We start from the raw sequence: 22,910 nt of genomic DNA, 5'->3' as shown, positions 1-22,910 counted from the left end.
CGCCTCGCCCCCTCCGCCGCCGCACACTCACTGGGACTCGGTGAGCACCGCTACCGCCTGGTCAGGCTCCCGCCGAGCAGCCTCTCGCTGTTCCTCCGCCCCGCCCGGCCCCGCCCGGCCGGCCCTGAGCCCGCTCAGCTCCACACGCCGCAGCTGGAACGAGTCGCGGGTCTCCGGGTACCGCTGTCTCCCCGCCACAGCCCGAGTGTGCGGCCACCGCCAATGGCGGGGCGCGGCGGTGAGCTCACCGGCTCCGGCCCCACCCTCCAGGCAGCGCGGACCAATAGGAGAGCGCGACGTCACCCGCAGCCGGGCAGAAGCAGGTGTGGGGCGCTGAGCCGCTGGGCGCGGGGACTGCGCCGGAACTGCGCCCAAGCCGCGCGGCGCCGCGCTGGACGGCGGGGGCCTGGCCCGGAGGGTGCGGGCGGCGCGCGGCTCTGGGCGCCTCACTCACCAAGCCCGGTGGGCCATGGCCCGTTGAGACGCTGCCCAGCCGGCCCTTCGCCCTGCTCGTTCCCTCTCCCGTTCAGATAAGGGAGGCCAGCTAGGGGGTCGCCACGGTCTGCTCGAGGGTAGGGACGTCTCCCAGCATGACAGCTGCTCCCGCTGCTCGAGCCGACGGCTCCAGGAGCCCCACTCTTGGCCCGCTTGAGCCGCGAGTTCCCTGCACTGCGGAGCTGCCTGTCTCCTTGCGCCGTCGGGTCCGCCCGAGAGCCCCTAGCCCAAGGGGCCCGCGTACCCGGACTCGGGCTGCCTGCGCAGCCCCGGCGCGCCCTGCGGCGGCGGCGTCTGCAATGCAGCCGCGGGAGGAGCCGGCGCTGCGCAGCGAGCAGGGGAGAGCTGAAGGCTGGGCGGGAAGGAGGGGCGCGGGGTGCCGGGCGCGACGGCTCAAGGAGCCAAGGCAGTGCCCAGGAAAACGCGCGGGTACAGGGCGGGCCAGGGACTGCGGAGAGGCCCCGGGGCGTCGGCCAGGGTGGGGCAAAGGATGGCTCCGCAGTGACAGTGACAGGCGGTTCCCCTAGAGTTCAGGGGCGCCCAGGCTCCTCATTTGGGCAGTGCAGGGCTAGCCCTCCTTAGCTGGAGTTGGAGGAGGTTTCTGCTCACTCCTCGGCTCTAAACTCTCTCCAAAAGTTCTACCCCAGCTTTGCTCGCTGGCATACTTCTGCATAATACGCTCTCCCCTCCTGCCACAATCCCAAATCACAGCTCTGGCTCTGAGCAGCCAGCCCAATTGGACACCACTACGCTTTCTCCGTTCCCCTCAACATTCCTAGTCCCACCGTTATGCACTTGACACCCACCCACCTACGGCCTGACTTGTGATGAGGCTGCCACTTTTGCCCCGTATTTTCAATTATTTTAAAATGGACTATGTCTCCTTGCTGCCATCTGGGTTAGAAAGAGTCTAAAAGATGGGGGTGGAGTCTCTGTTTTGACCCTACCCAAACACACAGGAAAACAACCACAAAATTTTGCACAGCCTTTAAGCCTGAACAGCCAATAATGAACCGCTGGTTAGAGGCCAAGTGAAGGACATCCTGGGCGGCTGAGTCCTATCCTTGGTCCATGCCTCTGAGCCAGGGAAGCAAGAGGTGCTGCATGGTTTCACATGGGAGCTGGCCACCAAGTCTAAACCTGGGCAGGTCCATCTGTTCCAAAGCCGGCCCTGGCAAAGTCTGAACACCGAAACATATTTCCAATCCTGCTTGGGTCCTTGATATTCCTACCTCCATCTGCCTGCACCCTACCCCTTCCCAACTCTGCCTGTGCAATGCTCCTCCCCCACCCCCTTACCTGCTACGGGAACACCTATTCATTAAGGTCTGGCCCAGACCTCACCATCCCAGTCTATGGCTTTACCTTGGAAGAACTAAGCTGTGAGCATCACCTGTATCTGGGGTGCAGCCCACAGTGAGCAGGTTCTGTTTGTTTCCAGGGGAGGCAATGGAAGGGCAGTAGTCAGGGATATATGGGCCTTGGAAACAAACTGCCTAAGTTCAAAGTCACATTCTGCCACTTGCTAGCTCTGAACCCCACTCTCTTGTGCCTTCACATCTAAGATGTACCTGGCACACATTGTACATTCAAGTTAGCCAGTGCTGCCAACTTTGCTAAGTCAAGGTACCCTGCAGTCGTGAGTAGCATTCGGTGGCTTTTGGCGGGGGCGGGGGGAGGCTGGGGTTTTGGTAATGTTGTGTTCCTGACCTGGACACTGGTTTTAGTTTGTCAAGACTCACTGACCTGTATCTTTATGGTATGTGCATGTGTGTACTTTCCCACACATAAAGGGCATCTAAAAGTTAGTGAGCTCAGAGAAAGAAAGCCCTACTCTCCTTGAGAACAGGAACGGAGTCTAACTTCTCCTGGCACCCTGCACAGTGCTGGCTGGGCATACTGTAATAGCTCAGCCAATAGTTGCTGAATTGCTCTGAATGACTTGTGAGCAACAGAGCCCAACTCAGGTGCACATGAGTGCCAGCAGCTGTGCTCATCCTACAGTGCCAGGCAACTCCTGACCGTCTGGATCCAGGTTCAGGAACTTGGGCCCCACCAGAGAGAAGGAATCTCCAATCTTTTTTCTCTCCCAGGTGGGGAAGTTCTTTCTCCTCCGGTTTCTGTTTTTTATTTGTTTGTTTTTTTAAGAGCAGGGGCAGGGTTCATCCCTGGGCATCCCAGCTGCCTGAGGAGAGGCCTCAGGGGAAGCCCCACATCCACTGTGCAGGTGAGACAGGTGAGGTCATGACCACTGCTACACAATGGCTGCTGTGGCACAGGTGACACTGGCTTAGCCCTGCTGAGTGGGTTGGGCCCACAGCTATGAGCGTTCTTTTCAGACAACCTGAGGTGCCATTTCTGAAGTGAGAACAGCCTCTTACTATTCCCCAGCTGGACTCATTCTCCCACAAGAAGGCCTGCCACTCTGAGTCCCCACTGTACTACAGGAGACCCTTACTCAGGTCCCAAGTGTGGAAAGACAGAGCTGGGGTGGGGTGATCTGGATGCTTCTGAAGCAAGCTGAGAGCTCTGACCACATGCCCACCGAGTGCCCGTGTGTTCTTTTATTCCTAGTTAGAAATTGAAAGGGTGATTCAAGGCATGCCTGTGATTCAAGCAAATTATTACATTGGGTTTTTATGGGGCTTTGAGTAAACCTGGGCCATTTTTTTAAAACAGAGAAAAAGAAAGCTTTACTCAGTCTGAATCCATTTGGCAGCTCCCAGACCAACTATAATTTTTGTCCCTGGAGTTATTGTGTCAGCCCTAAGCTCTGCTGACCCTCCTGTGATGAACCAAGGGCTGGACCTTGCTGTTGATGAGGAAGAAGGGAGCTAATTTGTTGGATGCCCATTTTCTGCCTACGCTGCTGCTAATTCTCTGCACCTAGGATAGGTGCGCCTGTAGTCCCAGCTACAGGATACAGAAGATGAGACAAAATCATCAAGAAGTCAGATAACTTGCCCAAAGCCACACAGCTGGCAAGTGGCAGATCGGGGTTTCAAGTTGTGAGCCTCTGCTCAGTCTGGCCTATACTCCAAGCACCTAACAATTCTTACCATCAAGTAGATACCATTTGCTAAAGAGGACAATCAGGAAATTTCTACAAAGGAAGTTTTTACACTAATTAAAGTTTGCGCTACACAACAAAATGTCCCAACTAGTTATATTTCAGTACACTCCCGGGAAATAGGGATATATTATACACTAGAGATTTCTGGTTGTCACTCTTGGGTGTTTTTTGCATTGGCCCAAGCTTTTTGAAGTTAGATGTGACCATGTGACCTTCTTTGGCCAATGAAATGTGAATAAATGTGATATACGTAATTATAGAGAGAAGTTTTAAGAAGCAGTGACTTGACCACCATGTTCTTTTCCCCAGTCCTGGCAATTATGACAGCTTGTTTTGTGAACAGGTAGCTCTACCAGCTGAGGTCCCTGAGTGACCTTGATGGCCAGAGCCCTCCTAACCTACTGGCACTGGACTTGTAACATGAGTGAGAAACTTCGGAGATCGAATTGTTTGTTACTACACCATAAGCTTTCCTATCTGATAAGAATCAAATATGTTTCTGCATATATCAACTTCCAACAAAGGAAAAAAATAGGATTTTTCTCAAACTAAGGGACAATTTAAAAGTAAGTGTATGATGCATATTCAATGTATCTTTAAGGCACAAGGAAGTAAAACTTCTTTTTAAAAACCACAGGTAAGGGTGATAAGGCACTTGAACGCAGAATAGTCTTTTCAACAAATGGAGTGAGGACAACTGGCTATCTCCAAAGAATGAAGTTGGACCCTTACCTCAAAGTGGATCAAAGATCTAACGATAAGAGCTAAGACTACAAAACTCTTAGAAAAAGAACATGACTTTGAATTTGGGTTTAATCGTTTGAATTTGAATTCAGTGGTTTCTTAAATATAACAAAAGCATAAGCAACCAAAGAAAAAAATAGATAGGGGCAGTGCCTGTGGCTCAGTGAGTAGGGCGCTGGCCCCATATACTGAGAGTGGCAGGTTCAAATCCCGCCCCAGCCAAACTGCAACAAAAATAGCTGGGTGTTGTGGAGGCGCCTGTAGTCCCAGCTACTCAGGAGGCTGAGGCAAGAGAATTGGTTAAGCCCAAGAGCTGGAGGTTGCTCTGAGCTGTGATGCCACGGCACTCTACCAAAGGTGACAAAGTGAGACTCTGTCTCTAAAAGAAAAGAAAAGAAATAGATAAATTGGACCTTATCAAAATTAAAAACCTTTGTGGTATCAAAGTATAACACCAAGACGTGAAAAGACAATTCACTGAAAGGAAGAAAAATATTTTCAAATCACATAACTGATAAGGTACTTCTATCTGGAATTTCACAAAATGAATGTCTAGAACTTAAAAGTAAAGGTCAGGCTGGTGGCTCACACCTGTCATCCTAGCACTCCGGGAGGCTGAAGCAGGCGGATTGCTTGAGCTCAGGAGTTTGAGAACAGCTTGATCAAGAGTAAGACCTCGCCTCTGCTAAAAATAGGAAAACTAGCTGGGCATTCTGGCAGGGTCCTGTCATCCCAGCTACTGGGGAGGCTGAGGCAGGAGGATCACTTGAACTCAAGAGTTTTAAGTTGCTGTGAGCTGTGATGCCACAGCTCTCTACCCAGGGCATAAGACTGAGATCTGTTTTTTTTAAAAAAAAAAAGTAAAAGGCAAATAACCCAATTAAAAAAAAAATGTGCGAAAGATCTGAGTAGATATTTCTCCAAAGGAGATATGCACCTATATAGGAAAGACGTGAAAAGATGCACAACATCTGAGGAAATCAAAGTCACTGAGAAAACACAAATCAAAACCACAACGAGACACCCACTAAGTGACTATGGTCAAGTGCGGGTAAGGCTGTGGGGCGAGTGGAGCCCTCCTGCACTGGGGGGATATGAAATGTCACAGCCACCTTGGAAAACAGTCCGGCAAGTCCTCAAAAGGGTATTCATCGCATTATCATGTGACCCACCAATTCTACTCCTAAGTATATATCCAAGACAAATGAACACAGATGTCCACACATAAGGACATCTATCTGGCAACAGAAATGAATGAAGTACTGACACGTGCCACAATCTGGACGAGCCTTGAAAACATCACACTATGTGAAAGAAACAGGCTACGGTACCACACATTGTATGGGGTCCTTTATAGGCAATGTCCAGAATAGGCAAGTTTACAGACATAGAAAATAGATTAATAGTTGCCCAGGAGGTGAGGTTTTGGGGGAGGGAAGAGCTGGGGAGGAATGGGGAGTAACTGTTAATGGGTTATAGGAATTTCTTTTAGGTGGGGGAAGAAAATGTTCTAAAATTAGTTTGTGGTGATTAGCTGCACAACCCCGTGAATATATTTAAAAACTTTTTTTTTGAGACAGAGTCTCAAGTTGTTACCCTGGGTAGAGTGCCGTGGCATCACAGCTCACAGTAACCTCCAACTCTTGAGCTTAAGCGATTCTCTTACCTCAGCCTCTCCAGTAGCTGGGACTACAGATGCCTGCCACAACGCCCAGCTATTTTTTGTTACAGTTGCCGTCGTTTAGCTGGCCCAGGCCGAAATCGAACCGGCCAGCCTTGGTGTATGTGGCTGGCGCCACATGTGACGGGTGCCGAGCCATATTTAAAAACTTTAAATTGTACACTCTAAATAGGTAAATTGGATGGTATGTTAATTGTATCACAGTAAAGCTGTAACATACATGCGGGAGAAGAGAAAGAGAATGAAGAAGTATAGAAAAGAAATCAACAGGTTTAGGATTTAACTGGAGCAAAGAAAACTGCCCCTGGGCCCAGGTCCTACCAGTGAGTGGGTCTGTCCCTGCTCACCAAGCCTGTGTCCAGCCCTGTGTGGGGGATGGTGGCAGGAGGAGAATTTCCTACCCTGTGAGGGGGCAAGGCTAACGAGAGTGGAGGGGTGGCCCTGAGTCACGTGATGGTGATGCCCAGGGCAGAAGGAAGTCAGAGGGCAGGCTGTTTCTCATGGAGGATCGTGAACAAGCCAGGGGTGAGCCCATCAAGTACTGCTTGCCATGGCTGCCTTTGCCAGCTGGGGGTCCTGGAGAGAGGGGCATCCTGAACTTGGCACTTGCCTTCCAGGTTATAATGGTTGGCTGCTTCAGTGGCCAAGGGGACCTTTGCAGAGAGCCTCAACTTTGTCCAGCTGAGGTGCAAATGTCCTTGGTCTGGGTCCCTGGTCTGTCCAGGACGTGGGAGGTGCTGAGGGTGCGGCTCTGGTTCCAGTTCCACCATGAACTATGTTCCCACCCTCAGTTTCCTCTGTAAAATCAGACTACAGCCTCAACATGATCCTTTTACAATTCCTGTCCAATCCAAATCCATTTTTACTGCTGAAGGGACAGGTCTAAGGCCACATGGAGGTGGTCACAGTGCACGTCCAGCATGACCCGACGCAGCAGTTGCCCTGTGCCTGGGCCACAGGGGTCTAGACTTTAAATGACAAATACAGTTATGCATGAGTGAGCCCGGTCAATGCACAGCATCAAAAGAACTTCCACACTCTTGTCATTTCAAGCCACTTGGGTTTGGTGCGTTGTTACATAGCAATACACGACTGGCACTGTGAGTGAGAGCGGAACAGTGGGGAGGAAAGGCACCTCCTACTAGGACATGCCATGACTCCCATCAGCCAGGGAGGCTGTGAGCTCTAATCTGCAGGGAGGGAGCCACCCATCAGCCACCAAGAACCTGAAGAGCTCTCTTAATGCAGAAAGAGAATCCCACCCCCTGCACCACATTCTTATACAGGCACATCCAGCAACCTCACCAGCCCCCAGCATAACATGTCAGATGATAAAATACTTCTCTATTATTTGTAGTAAAGTGGGGGGGGGGGGATGCAGAGACACCTCTGCTCTCAAGGGGCCATAGAGGCAGATCATCCGGAATAAATTTGGCAGGTGGGAATGAGTGATAATGAAGCACCCAGCGGGCTTCAGCGTCCAAAGGCCCTGAGTTTGATGCCAGCTGTGTGGCACAGGACAAGTCACTTGAGCCCTCTGAGATTCAGGTTCTTCCTCAGCAGAATGGGGACAGACATACCTCCTGGAAACACGGCCAGGATGAAACTGGACAGTGGGTAGCTCAGGGCCTGCTGGGTGCTCAGTGAGGGCTCAGGGAATGGAATCAGGAATGTCACAATCGCTTTGGGTCCCACAGTCTTTGTGACATCCCCTCGAGAAGCAGATCCTTCCTACCATGGTTACTGCCTATGCTGTTAAAATGAGCTTGCTCTTCCCTTGCCTTCCTGAGTACAAGGTAGGATGCCTTAGGCATGGTCAGAAACCTCACTCGGATGGAGAAGAGGTGCCCTAACTGAGTCCCATTCTGTAGCCATTCCAAAGTAGCTACAGCAAGGGTACCCAGGTCCCTTGGTACCTGCAAGTTTAACACACGGGTCCCACCCAGCCCAGTCCAGCCTGCAGATCAATCCGTTTCTTCTGAGCAGGAATCCCCACACTTCCATGAGTCTCTTTACCTGGCTGAGGCCTTGCAGACCCTCCTGTGCAGAGCTTGTTGGCTGCCAGGGCCTCCTCTACGGTTCCCTGTCCTGGGTTGCTCTTGTCAAATCAGGACCCACCCTCCTCAATCTCCTGGAGAGTGGCTCAGGAAACCCAGAATTGACATTGGAGAGAGCATTGTAGGTCCCAAGGGTCTCCAGCTGGCCTTTCCACAAGGAAGGAAGACCCAGCTGTGCCTTCAGGGAGGATGCCTGTACTCACAGCCCACTGGAGTCACAGTTGTGAACAGCCATTTGAATCGGAAAGCTACACTCAAAAGGCACCCTCAGTACAGCTGTCTTACAAAGCAGATACCTTTAAAATTTTTTTTAAACATGGGGATCTGATTAAAGAGAAATAAGTGTGTTGTTTTGCGCGTGACAATGGAGTCACAAGAACCAGATACGTATTGGGAAAGCCACTGGGGAATCACTATCCTCACAACTGCTGCCGGCACCCTGAAAACCAGAGTGGAAACCTGCCATTTCAGGGACACAATTAGCTGAGACCCTAAGTAGTACTGAGGTCATCAACGGAGGAGTCATGCTGTGTTGCCAAAAAGGAAAAGAACAATCAAAAAGGAAGGTGCAATTATGCACAAGTGCATTTTGGATGATAACCATCTCCTGTGCCCAGGGAGGCAGAGCTGATATACTTAGTCGAGGAAGGGCTGCACACACACAGGTGCTCCCACCCCGACTGGTCTCCCATTGATTCCCTGGTCACTCTTCCCTGTAGCCCAACACTGGCGGGCAGCTCACTGGGATCACTGAAGTCCAGTCCATCCCTTGCCTGGTTCTGCCGCCCCCCCCAGGCCTGAGAAGCACTGTCCTTGTCCAAAGTGAAATCTCCCAGATTGCACTCTGTCTGCAGACTGGAACAAGAAACGCAGCCCAACCTGACCAACCCCCTGGTTTAAACTCACTTCCAAGCGACTTGGAATAATGCCAGGGCCTTTCACCAAATATAAATGAGCACCCACTCCCTTTTTTTACGGGGAATAAAAAAAGGAGGACACCAGGGGAAGAATGATGTCTTTGGTGCAACGGGGGCGGGAGGGGGGGACCTTGGAGCTTCAGACTTCCTGCGGTACCTTCTGCTTTCTGCTCAGAGCTTGCCTTTTCCTGCTGCTTTCCAAAGGAGGGGTGGAGAGACTCATGACAAATGCATCAGTCATTCCCAAGTTCCAGGGTGCTGGGGGGTTCAAATGCATCAGCCCCAGTCTCGGGGGGCTGTGTCTGCGGTGTGTCCCTACTGGCTCCACAAGCACCTCTGTACAGGCTCTGTTCAGAGCTGCATGCCTGCTCTTACTGGCTTTAGCAGTTCCCAGGTGACCCAGGCCAGGCCTTCCAATGTCATAATAAACATCATCAAGCTTATAAAATTAGAGCATTGATGCATTTTTTATGCCTTAAGAATCACACTGAATTGTTAAGGTCTTAGAAGAGACTGAATGCTGCCTCTGTGTTTTCTCTTCCCCCTTAAGGGTGAATTATTGAGCAGGAATGCTCTCTCCCCAGGCCCCGCCCTGGCCCCATCCCTGTCTGCACCCAGCTGGTCACCATTTGCAAGGTCAGATCTCTTCCCATCAGAGTTGGGGGAAGGAGGAGAAGCCCTAGGGAGGAGGGCAGCCACACAGCTAGCTCCCAGCCCCCAGCGCAAGAGGGGGAGGAGGAGAGAGAGGGTGGGAAGCAGAGAGTGAGGGAGAGGCTCAAAATGAAGCTGTTCACAACCTGGTACAGAAATGGAGCCATCGGGAGAATACGTTACTGAGCAAAGGACACAGCTCTAGCCTGGGTGCTCTCTGCGGGATGCAGACAGGGGTGGGTCTGCTTCCAGAGCATCAGGGCTCACGGCCCAGGTGAGTAATTCAAAGAGGTGATTGACATAATACGTTAGAATAATAACCTTTAGCAGTCAAAGGCTCCTGGAATTTCTCATTTGATTCCACATTTAGGTGGACTGATCTAAAGTAATTTCACATCCCCACCCAGGAGAACTTGGGCATTGCACAATATTCTCTGCAGAGACCAAAGTATCCTCCCAAACCCCTTTTCATCATAAAATGTGTTCTTTGGCCCTAAAGAATTGCTGAATACTACGTAAGGTCTGTGTGGGGCAATTCTTTAAAAACAACCATCGGGAGGAGGGAGGTTGGTGTGCTCCCACCTAATGGGCACGCCGCACAGGTGTATGGCGCACCTCCTGGGTCCCGCAGGACTTGCAACAGGGACCTCACCTAACAAACATTCTAACCTCATCGTTTGTACGCTCATACTAATCAGAAATTTTAAAAAAGAGAAGAAACAACAACAAAAGCCTACCTTGGACGCCCAATACCATTTCCTCCCTCAGGAAAGATTCCAGAAACAATCTGGTCTCTGGGGTAAGGAGAAGGGTATGCAGGGAGGACAGGTGGGGGCAGAGGAGGGCAGCGTGTCATTCTGTGTACTGAAGCATTACACTTCCCCCAGGGAGGTCTAGCTTTGTCCCCACCTTCTGGGAGGTAATCACAAAGCCCGTGGAATGCTGTGCCTGATCTTTCTTTGCCTGGGTACGTTGGGTCACAAAATAGTCTAACAATAAGATTTAGGGTGGGGGCTGGCCTTGCTAGAAAGATCAACTATGTAATTGAGGGTGGGGGCTTTGGGGCACCTGGTGTCAGCTGACTTCGACGTGTCGCGACGGAGATCATTCCTATGTGATGGAGCCCCAGTAAAAACTGGACACTGGGGCTCCAGAGAGCTTCCGTGGTTGGGAATATTTTATGAACATTGTCACATATCAATGCCAGCACAGCGATGCTATTCATGACTTCATGGGCAGAGGACAATGGAAGTTCTTGCTTGGTACCTTGCTGGACCCTGCCCTAGGCACTTTTTCCCTTGGCTGATTTTAATTTGTACCCTTTTGATGAAATAAACTGTGAGCATAACAGCTTTTAGTGAGTTCCATGAGTCCTTCTAGTGAATTATCAAATCTGTGGGTGGTTGTGGGGAACTTTGAACTTGCAGTTGGTGTCAGAAGTGAGTGTGGTCTTGTGTGCATGCTCCTTCCCTCTAACTTTACAGCTGGCTGATTCCTGCATCTTCTTCCTACATAGGAAGAACATACCTGTGAACACACGTGGTGGTTTGCATACAGGACCAGCCCCTGCCGAGTGCGTTCCCCTCCTGATGGGGGAGCAGAGGGACTCACGTCCCTCCCACCCCCCCCCCCAACACTTGGAACCTGCCCCTAGAGCAGTCATCACACCAACTGTGCAGTCCTACTTGCTTCCTGCCCTGGGCTGTGAGCTCCTGAGGACCGAGGAGTGGGGGCCCAGGCCCAGTTGATGGGCAGAGCCTTGGTCCCAGTGGGATGCTCCGAAGCTGGGTTAGGAGGCTCAGCAGGTGCCTCCGAGTGGCAGGTGGGTGGACAGGCTGACTTCTCCCAAGGCTGTTTCTTCCATAATGGCTATGACCCAGTCAACAACCTGAGGACACAGTTGCCAAAGGGCCTAGGTGCCATGAGACTTCAACAGGGTCATAATCTGAAGCACCAGGCCTGGGGCCTTGGGGACTGGCTGGTCATTACTGTCATTGACATAGCAGTATGTTGTGGTGTGGCAGGTTCCATGGGGTGTGTTGGATAGCAAGGTTGCCACGGCCTTGACTCTGCTACCCACCCACTCGTTCATTCATTCATTCATTCACTCACCAGGCTGAGATGGGATGGGACTAAGTGATGAGGGTCAGCAGGTCAGATTGCAATCCACCAGGCAGACTTGCAAGGACCTGTCTGGGAAGTCCCCTTCTCCAAGGTCCAGAGATTAGGTCACAGCAGCTCAGGGAGAACTACTTTTTCCCTTCTTTTTATAACTGGAGTGAGCTGGAGGGAGCCTTCTCTGTCCTCACTGGTGGGTGGTCCCTTAAAAGCTCTGAAGGCAGCTTCAGGGCACGTTCAACAAAGAAGTAGCTAGGCATGGACCTTCTATTGTCTTGTCCTGGGTGTCCTACCTGAAGCTTATCCAGTGATAAGGGACAATGGTGCCTGGTCAGTTCTGGACTCCCTCCGCAGCACGGTTCTGGTATTGGGGAGGACACCAGGGCTGCTGCAGCCTGAGGCTGGAGTCAGTTGGTAGTGAGGACAGTGGTCACAAAGACACCACTGGGCATCCGTCTGTCTATCCACCCTCTGAAGAAACACTTGATGAGAACCAACTGTGTCCCTGGTTCCCTTGGTTGAAGCACGATGATAATTAAGACAAAGGCTTTTGGGCTCAGGGCTCAGCAGTATTCTCACTCTTATCAGTTTGATCCACACCCACTGACGCATTTCATCTGATGCCACCTCCACACAGACCGTTCTCTCTGAGCTCTGCAGCCTCTGTCCACTTGCTTGTCAGATGGAAAAGCCCCTTAAACTCCGCCCAGCTCATGGCTGGTCCTCCTCCAAGGTGAATGACATGGAGCTCCATGGAGATGCCCCACGAGACCTTTTGATGCCACCTCTCAACGTCTCTGACTCTATCCTCTTGTCCTCGGAAACACCAAGTCCACCATCACTCTAGCCTGGACTTGTCCCTGGTCTCCCTTCACCCACTTGGCCTCTTGCCATCTGTTCTCCGCGCAGCAGCCAAGCAAGCATCCCGCAGACCAGACCTGGTCACACCACTGCCTCTCACACCCTCAGTGGCTTCTCTCTCCTCAGGGATAAAGCCACACTCCTCAACCTGGTGCAAACAGCCTTGCCTGGAGGGTCTCTGCTGCAGGGTAAGCTGGGTGAGTGCAGGGCCCCACCTATCCATCTCCATTTGTTCTGACTCTCAGCACCTGGCACAGTGCTGGCCCTGATGGGGACTCCATTAAACATCAATAACCAGAGAGCAGAGAGGAGAGGCTCAGAGGAGGATTCTAACGGTGTGGAGGTCCAACCGCTATGTGCCCGCTGCTCACTGTTGTGTCTGAATGACCTCATGGGTTGCAGAATGGGGACCTCGTGGGTTGCTGGGGAGTCTAGTGAGTCAGGGCAGGCAAACACTCCACAGGCAGGTCCCGGCAGGTGGTGAGCGCTCGGGCAGCAGCTGCTGTTACTCCTGGGAGGAGGCAGCTCTGTGCCAGGAGGTGTTTTGCTGAAAGAGACAATCACGGTGGCTCAGAGGTCGGCCAGCTCTCCTGTGTGTCTCAAGAGCAATCCATGCAGCTTGGTGCCACTGAAGTGACACAAGGTGTCACCAGTTCCTGTCCACACCACCAAAAGGGGTGGGCTTGGGGCAGGGTTCCGTGCTCACACGCCAGCACATCTCAGGTCCTGGTAAGAGAAAAGCACCTGGGGGCATCTGCTGGGACTTCCCCATTTGATGCTGGAACCTGTCCTTCCACACGAGGGGCTTGCAGCCGGGTCACTGCTCCCTCTCTCTCAGTGTGAATGCGGGAAAGAGAGTCAATCAGCTCCTTCAGCCAGGACACCTGAGGCAAAGGAGCCACAAGCTACCACATGGCCCAGGGCTCTGGCCACTGCTCATTTCTCACTGGCCTTTGTGTCCTGCCTTGCTGGGTGTCCAGAGGTAGCTTCCATCTTGATTCAGACAAGTCTGGGGCAAGCAGCTGCTCTAGGCAGGGCCTAGTTTCCTTCCAGAAAGATGAAGAAGGTGGACTAGGTGACAACTGAGTTTCCCTTAAGTTCCAACACCCTCGGTCTGTCTCTGGGGTACTGACCATTTCCACTGTGCCAATGACTTTTACAAAAGTCTCCTGTGACCTTCACTCATTTAAGATGGACACACAACACGCATGCATACCTGCCCCTCACACAAAAGACTTTGAATTCATAATAGGTGAAAAGTGTCATAGGGTTGCCACAGGGCGTCTTCGGCCTATTAAAGACTATTTTGAGTGTCCTGGCATCATGGAGGTGGGCGACAAGGTTGCTGGGTTGCTCGTAAAGGATCGAAAATGCATGTACTTTAAGAGTTCATAAAAGAACTCACCTCCAGCCCCTGTCCCAAAGAGGGGGTCTGTCTCTGGGACCCAGAGCAGATGTGAGGTCCCTCTGTGAGCCCAAGGACGGGGGTGTGAGGTAGAGAAAGCCACGGAGGGGCCTTTCCTCCTGCTTCCGGGAGGGGATGGGACAGAGGGGGCACAAGTTCAGGGCCTGAGAGGTCCCTGCCCCAGATGGTGGACGGCTGTGGCTCTGAGCTCAGACACAAGTGTGGCACCATCCTGCTGCCTCTCTGAGTTCCTCAAAGCCACGGGGCTCCCTGCTGTGGTTCCCTCTTCCCCACCTCTCTGCTTGGCCCTTGGCATGGCTGACCCAGCCTTTTCCTTGAAACACATCTTCTCTTGTCCTACGTGGGGTCACAGTGTTCTTCCATCTCGACGGCTGAGCCTCCTCAGCCTCTCTTGCCAGCTCCTCTTTTTCATGACACTCCAACATCGGGGACCCGGAGGCCTCTGCTCTTCCGTATCTCCACCTTCTCATGGAGCCATCGCCTTTGGACGCAGAACTGTAAATGCCATCTATAAGCTGGTGACTCCCACCCATCCTCTCATTCCCTCCTTGGCCTCTGGGCTTTCAAACACAACAGTGACCTTGGTGTCCCTAATAAGGTATCTCTGGTAAGGTGGCTAAAACCAAACTTGAGGTCTTGTTCCTGCTCCTTCAGACTTCTCTGTCTCAGGAAGTGGCCCACCTCCCCCCAGGTGTTCAAGGCTCACATCATCCTCTTTTCATTCTCCATATTCAAATTTTATTTTATTTTATTTTGAGACAGAGTCTCACTCTGATGTCCTGGGTAGAGTGCTGTGGTGTCACAGCTCACAGCAACGTCAGACTCCTGGGCTCAGGTGATCCTCTTGGCTCAGCTTCCCAAGTAGCTGGGACTATAGGTGCCTGCCACGATGAGCAGCTAAGTTTTTCTAGTATTAGTAGAGATGGAGTCTCGCTCTTGCTCAGGCTACTCAAACTCCTGAGCTCTAGCACTCCACCGCCTTGGCCTCCCAAAGCTCTAGGATCATTCTCCACATTCAAAGCATCAGCAAGACCCTTAACTTTACCTCCAAATGTTCCCCATGGCCACCATATCCCTCAGGAGACATTATTACCAGCCCCATCGGAGCCACTATCCTCTCTGGCAGCCGCTGGATAGTCTCTGCACTAGGAGAGACGTAACCCAATTTCCATATGAACACACATCTGAGCATAACTCACCTGCTTAAACACACACCTGGACACATGACCTCACCTGCTTAAACACACACCTGAGCAGGGCAACACCTCTCCCCTGGCTGCCACTGACTTTATGATGCCATCCCAGCTCCCCGCTTTGGGTGACAGGCCCTGTGGCTTGGCCCCTTCTCCTTTTCCTCCGCCTCCCTTTATTCTCTCCTGAGCACAGTGGACGCTTCAGCTCCTCCCATGCCAGGCTCCGTCTCTCCCTGAGATCATTGTTCTTGCCCTTCCCTCCGCCTGGAATGTTCTCCCATGATCAGAGTCAGCATGGCTGTCTCCGGGTAGTCATTCGTACCCCAGCGTCAGTATCACTTTCTCATGGCAGCCTCCTCTGACCCCTCAACCTAAAGCAACCCCCCAGCACCCTCTCCCAGACCACCCAGCGTGTGTCCTCTGCCTGGCACTTACACTACCTGAGATTTGCTTTTGTGACTCCTTTGTGGTCTTCCCCCCAGGAGGACACAAACTTTAAGAGAAGAAAGATTCCCTGAGGATAGAGCGATGCCTGGCACACGGCAGGTGCAGGTGCCTCCGCTTGGTGGACGCGTAGGACATCTGAGTGTTGGATGTGGAAGAATGGGCGTCCCGGTGGAAAGAGACCCTGAAGACTACTTAGGACATACAAGATTATCTGGGGCTGAGAGGATGGAGAGAAGTAGAGAATGTGAAAGAAATTAAGGAGAGAAAAACACTAGGCTGGGGCCAGGATGCAGGGGAGGGAGCGAGCGGGTCTTGGGAACAACTCCTGGGATTCTGGGTGGGTTCATCCATGGAGGCCGGGAATGTTGCAGAACAGACAGCATTGGGACAGGGTGGGACAGAGACACAGAGACACACATACCAAGGGAAGACGGCCATGTGGCAATGGAAGCAACATGTCTAACACATCCAGATATTCACACATTAAAAAAAAAAATCCATCTGAAAGGCATCTTCACATCCCCTTCTTAGGCTGTAACCAAGTGAACTTGGACACATGAGCCTCCTATCCACAACTCATTTTCTTACTTCCCTTAAGTCCACTGGGACTTCAGCACATTCACAATACTTGGAAGAGCCAAGATCATCAACAAAAGAAAAGTTGAGTCCTGTTTGGGCTTCACTGGCTTGTCTAAGAGAAATCTGAGTTGAGCTGCCCCATGGGCCGTGAGAGGGACAATCTGAGTAAGACAGAGGACTGGCCGGCACAGCTCCCTGCCAGAGAGGAAAGAGCCCTAGGTGGGAAAAAGCCATCAGGGAGAGGGGCCAGAGGGAGGCCTACCAGCCATATGGAGACTTACAGAATCTTCTGGAAGGAGGAGCTGGTGATAAGAGACTGAAAAGGAGCAGTCTGGGGCGTTGGGGGAAGAGTGTGGAATCACAGAGCTCAGAGCTAGGGGGCTTTCCCTGGGGAGGAGGGAGAAATGGGTCAGAGGTGCTGAGACTCCTGCAGTCAAATTTGGACTAGGTGCCATGGCCTTAGCAAGAGCCAAGTGGGCCGGCCTGTGCATGGTGTGCAGAGGGTGCCCCTGGACCTCCCCGCAGGGACACTCTCCCCAAGCGGGTGCCACAGCGAGCACAGGAGCAGCTCAATAAACAGTGATAGGAGCTGCACGTCTAGTCTCCTCCTTACAACACACCACCTTTGATTACAGAATATTAACTTCCTAAGGGACTGAAGAACGAGCTCCCAGAGACCAGGCTGCACCCCCCTTTTACTGTCTGTCTCACAACACCCGTGTCAGAGCCCCGCAGAACAGACCTTCAGGAAGCTTCTGGTGTTCTGCAGGGTCAACCTTGTCTTCAGCATAGCCTGAGGGCTGGGATCATGTCTGGTGCTGGGCACCAGATTCCCCTGGGGACCAGCTCACAAGAGATGGTGTGACAGGTTGAATAGTGTCCCTCAAATATTCAGGTCTACCCAGAATCTCAGAATGTGACCTTACTTGAACATAGATTCTTTCTGACTAGTGAACTACAGAGGTCCAGTAGTTAGTTAAGGGGAACTTGTACCAGATTGGGTTGGGTAGGTCCTAACCCATGGACTGGTGCTTTCATAAGAAGGCAGAGACACAGAGACACACACCAAGGAAGATGGCCATGTGACAACAGAAGCAGAGATCACAGTTGTGTTGCCACAGCCAAGGAACCACAGGGATTGTCAGCAGCCACCAGAAGTGCCAAGAAAGGATTCTGCCATACTGGAGCCCTGGGAGGGTGTATGGCCCTGTGGGGACCTGCATTTCAGACATCCAACCCCATCAGCTGTGAGAAAATGCCTTTCCCTCTTAGGCCCACAGGTGGTGGTCATTTTGACAGCAGCCACAGGGCACAAATGTACAGTGGCTTAGATTAATGTATCAGCAGGTTAATGCTGATCACCAGAGGATCTGAGCCTCCCACCTTTGGGCAACAGGACAGGCCTGCCAGGAAGCCAGTCCCGCAAGTGCAGTGTCCACTGCCAGGGTTTGGGGCCTCCTCTGCGGTGTCTACTTTGCTTCTTGCCCTAACAGCCAGAATGAGGTGGCCAAGGCTGCCTCCTCAGCCACCATGCACAGGTCAGCTGAGCCTTCCCTTAGATGCCATTTCTGTGCAGGGCACCATTTGTGACTGCTGCAAGGAGGCCAGGGGAGGCCCAGCCCCGGGGGACACACTCCCTATGGCACACAGACACACTCCCTATGGCGGGGGCCCCAGCAATAAATGCAGGAAGCTACTTCCCCATGAGGTGTCTGAAGTACAGGCCCCTCAGTATCAGCTCAGGAGCAACAGCTGGCCCCTTGGGAACCCCAATAGCTGAGATGCTCCCGAGCTGGATGCTTCCATCATTAGCACAACTGCAGAGCTAAGGTGAGTGTGCAACAGGGCACACAGACCCAGGCAGATGGGCATCCACCCCCATCTGTGATGTGGACCCCACAGAGAACAAGGGAGTCTGATGAGACAAGACACTGTGCTTTGGAGCAAGGCACTGGCAGGGCTCAGGGAGGTGCTATTTCTACTGCTCAGGTTCAAGTCCCAAGGGCAAGACTAGGTCACACCAGCTTGGCTGCTGCTATGTGTGCCTCTCAGATCACCGTTATGCACAGAAATACCCAGAGACCCACAAGCTAAGCCACTTGTGTCTGCCCTAGCCCTACTCTAGGTAGACACCAGAAAGCTCACAGTGGGGCCCGTCTGGCTTCCCATCAGCTCCCTACAGAAGCATTTCACTTTGACCATGGGTGAAATTCACACAGCTCTCCTAGTCAGGACTATTTGTCTGTGTTTTTTCATCTTAAAAATTCTTGTGCATTTTTAAAATTTGTTTATTTTTGAGACAGAGTCTTACTTTGTCATCCTGGGTAAAGATCTGTGGTATGATAGCCCACAGCAACCTCAGACTCTTGGGCTTACACGATTCTCTTGCCTTGGCCTCCCAAATAGCTGGGACTATAGGCACCCGCTACAACGCCCAGCTATTTTTAGAGACAAGGTCTCGCTCTAGCTCAGGCTGGTCTGGAACTCATGAGCTTAGGCCAGTGGTTCTTAACCTTCCTAATGCCACAGCCCTTTAATACAGTTCCTGTGCGTCGAGATCCACAGGTTGAGAACCGCTGACTTAGGCAATCCACCCGCCTCAGCCTTCCAGAATGCTGGGATTACAGGCGTGAGCCACTGCGCCTAGCAAAATTCTTGTGCATTTTGTATTCTACTCCATAAAACCACTAACTATATTTGTTTTAGTAAAATAATGACATGTTAAATTACTTAATGATGAAACTACTTAAAAGTTTGCCCCTTCCTCTTCCATCATCCGGGATAAGAGATGCCTTTGGAATTTGTCCTCAGTTTCTGCTTGACTCTGTGTCACAATGAGGGTGACTGGAAGGTGGGCTGGGAAGGTTCAGGGAGGGGGCCAGCCTGGGAGGGGCCACCACAGGCCCACTGGCCAGAATGCCCATAAGGAACACTCACCCAGGGGCCAGTGTCCCAGCAGGAATGGCTTCTCCTGTTCCTGGACTGTACCAGTGGTTACTAGGTCAGCGTGTGGTCGCCCAGCTCTGGAGGGTGGAGGCCTGTGCTAGAAACCAGCAGGGAAGAGGCAGCAAGACCACAGCCACATTGGTGGACAGGCCTTCTTGCAGCTTAGGGGGTGGTTCAGATATGCTGATGGAGCTGGGGACTACCCCAGCTTCAATCTCCCACCAGGCAGCCCAGAGGGCTTGGTCAGACTAGAAGGCCAAACCAGGAGGCCAAATCTCGCCTTCCCTTTTCTCCACTTCCTGCTATGAGAGTGAGGCTCTCTGTCTTCCCAGACACCTAACACAGAGCTGGGCTGCCCCAGAAGTCAGAGGATAACCCCTTCTGGCACCTGGAAAATGAGGTCTGAACTCCCAGTCCCTGCTGCTCCCTGTGCCTGAGATGACAAGGTCCCTGCCCCACCCCTGAGGCCAGCAGGAGGCTCAGTGCCCAGGAAGCAAGTGAAACAGAGTCTAGCATAAGCAGCTGAGTGGGGTCCCAAAGAGGGGACCAGCGGCATGGGGGTAGGGACAGGAGGACTCTAAATCTTCTCAACCTAGCCTTGGGGACAATCAGATGCTGCAAAAGAAGAAGGACAAGGCAAGCAGACACTCCACTCATCACTTATTCTAGGGACGGGGTCACCTAAAGGTGTCCCAGTGCCCTTGACCAGATGAGGGCCTGCCCCACTCCCTCAGCTCCAGGGCTGCAGTCTAAACATATGAACAACCCTGGCTGCTTTATCCACTGCACGGGACCCGCTGTGTAGACAAAAGCTACGATTCCCAGGCCCTCCTCAAAGGGTTGCCAAGGTAAACCCAGTTGCCTGCCTGCCTCTAGCTGGAAGAGGGTCCCTGGCATCCCCAAAGGAAGAGCCGGCCTGCTCCAACTACCGTGGGTTCCTGTGAAAAAGGCCAGAAAGTTTGTTCTGAATCTCGGGGGAGGAGGGTGAAAATGTTGGTTCCCAGAGAGCCTTGGCCAAAGGCAGCTGGCTCTCCTGGGGCCCTGACATCCCCTCTTCCTGGGACACTCCTGCCATCTCTCTGAGCCTGGCTGATGCCTGCTCAGGCTTCACGTCTCACCAGAAGGATCACTTCCTTTGTGAAGCCTTCCCGACCACTAGGCTGGATTAAGTTCTGCTGTGTCCAGTCTGTACTTACGTATGCATACATTTGTGTGTACTGTAGCCCACCTGAGCCAGCCTAGTGACAAGCAACTGGGTCGCAGCAGGCAAGGCCTCTTCCACCCTCCCCGCAAGCTCACAGCAGGGGGCGAGGCTGGAGGGGAGGCTCCCCAGGTCTGGGGGCACCCTGCGGGTACAGAAGGCTGTGCTGTGCTCTGCTCCCTTTCCCAGAGGCTGTGCCGCCCACCTTCTCTCGCCTCCCCCGCATTTCCAGGCCCGGTCTCCACGCGCCCCGCGGAGATTTTAGGGACCCAGGTCCCCAGTGCCGCGGAAGGAACTCTCTGGGAGGACGATCCCCCTCCGCTGGGCTGGGCTGCGCAAGCAAACGCTACGCTGCGGGGACAAAGGCTGCACCGCATTTGCCGTTGCGTGTGAATTCACAGCGCTTTGGGCCGGTGCCCCACACTCGGCCTTTAACCTAGCAAATACACGTTTTAAATCACATGAGGGCAGAAGTCCTCTCCCCAAACGTGCCCCGCTCTGGGACGGCAGAGGGGACAAAGCGCTCCCGGGATGCAGCGGAGGGCCAGGACAGGAGGGAAACAAAGGCGCACACCCGGGATCGGCGGGGACAGCCTGCGGCGCTAGTGCACCCACTGCTCATTGGGCGGGGTCTCGCCAGGTTAGGGGCCCCCGCAGCTCCCCGCAGTCCTGCCGCAGTCGAGGCGCCGCAGATCCGAAGGACACCGCATTGCGGCTGCGCGCTGAGACTGTGCGCGCGCGCGCGCGAGCACGCCTGTCAGCACGCCTGTGTGCACGCGCCACCCGGCCACTGTGCCCCAGTTTGCTGGACGCCGCAGTCCCCTCGTCAGCGCCCCTCCCCCCACTCCTCCTGTGTCCCCGCAAGCACCTCTGCCCGCCCGCTAGCTCTGGGGCTGCGGGTGCCGGGCAGCCGAGGGGGCGAGGGCTGCGCCTAGAGCCGCAGAGAAGGGTGGGAGGTGGGAGGGCAGGGGAAGGCTTCCTGCTGCACGGCTACTGCGGCATCTCCCCGATAGATACTGCAGGGCCTAGGGGTTGGCCAGAGACCGGGGAACCCTCTCCCCCCCGCGCTCCGGGCTTTCTGTCCCAGCTGCCCCCTTTGCACCGGGCAGATTACGCCCCTGGTCCTGTGGCTGCGTGCTGGCCTTCTCCCCCTCCCTCCCTTAGTAATTATCTGGCTGGTGAGAGGCTGGGAAAAGGGTGGGTGGGGGGGGGGGGAAGTCGCTTGTATTCACTTAGGGGAAAAGAATAACCAGGGGAGGTCCACTCTGTCTTTAGTCAGGTAGAGGCCAGCTGCCCCATTTCTCCCCCCACCCCCATTACTTGAAGGTCAATGGAAAAGGTCCCTCAGGAACTTGGTCTGCTTTCTGTAGGGCACCTGAACTGTGGAGGAAAGTAAGATGGTCCAGGCCAATTCAGCAGAGTGCTCTGTGCTCCAGGCGTGGCCCCTGGGGAGGTATTAATGTTCCCCAGCCCTGGCTGGGGCTGACACAAAACCTACACGGTCCAGACACCCCGGTCTTGATGTGGGGTGCAGGGCAGGAACACTACATCCCCTCCCCAAGTGCTATCATCTCTTGGGTATATCCTGCAGGGGGATGGGGTGCTTATTTCAACTTGGGGGTCTGCAGAGGGCAGAGTTCAAAGCCTAGGGGAGGGGGCTGCAAGGCAGCAGGCACAGCAGGCCCACACTTGGGGGCTGTGTTGTCATGAAGTAGTTACAGCAGCTCTGCTTCCCTGAGGTCTCCATCCTCCCCTGTGAGTAGACTCTGGGCTTCTGGGGCCTGGCAGATGTTTCCTGTGCTCTGGGTACTGCTTGGCTATGACTCTGCTCTCTGCAAAGGCTCCATCTGACAGGGTCCTAGACCGGGACTAACATCCTTTGGTATACCCTATGGAGGCTGACCTGGTCACTCCGGGAGAGTCCGGCTCTGCAGAGCTCCTATTCCATTCCCCATTGGTTCTGCAAAACTGAAACCAGATTTCCCAAACAGGAGCCCCTGGACATACTGCTCTGCTCTGTTACATCCTGCTACTGGTCATCGTCACACTCCACCTGGCTCCAGCCTCACCAGGGATGCTGCCAAGGACAGCACAGTGTTCCTAGGCAGCCACTGCCTGGGTGCAGAGCCTGCTGACCCAAAGCCATTGCAGGGAATATCTCCTGAGGGTTTACCAGCCAGGGCAGCTGCCGGGAACCCTCTCCTTGCTGGGGCAGGGACTGGAATAAGGTTTGTACACTGGGTGGCTCAGGAAAGTGTCCAGGGCACATACCCAGGCCAGATATCCTCCAGCAACTGGCAGTAAGGGGCAGTCTGAGAAGCGAGATGGCGAAAGGGCTGCTATGGGTGGGGCAGGGATGCTAGGAGACCTGATCCGTGCAGGGGGCCCCAGCTCAGCTTAGCCAAGACCCCAACATTCTGGCTTGATAAGGCCTCTGGCAAAGTACTTCACCTCTGTGGCTGTGCCAATACTGAGGTCATGTACAGGCATCCTGCCTACCATATCCTCCCGGTGCAGAGGG

At 53.3% G+C, this 22,910-nt stretch overlaps 1 protein-coding gene across 4 annotated transcripts in view; it reads right to left on the bottom strand.

Annotated features, from left to right (window-relative positions):
* The window catches only part of CAMTA1 (calmodulin binding transcription activator 1), a 796,995-nt gene that overhangs the window by 55,305 nt on the left and 718,780 nt on the right, over positions 1-22,910 (bottom strand). The gene's annotated exons all lie outside the window — the stretch shown is intronic.

This window comes from Otolemur garnettii, unplaced genomic scaffold (assembly GCF_000181295.1).
Source record: "Otolemur garnettii isolate 467f Iridium unplaced genomic scaffold, OtoGar3 scaffold00067, whole genome shotgun sequence".
NCBI lineage: Eukaryota > Metazoa > Chordata > Mammalia > Primates > Galagidae > Otolemur > Otolemur garnettii.
The sequence above is the reverse complement of the archived record's forward strand: the minus strand, read 5'-3'. Positions and strand labels throughout refer to the sequence as shown.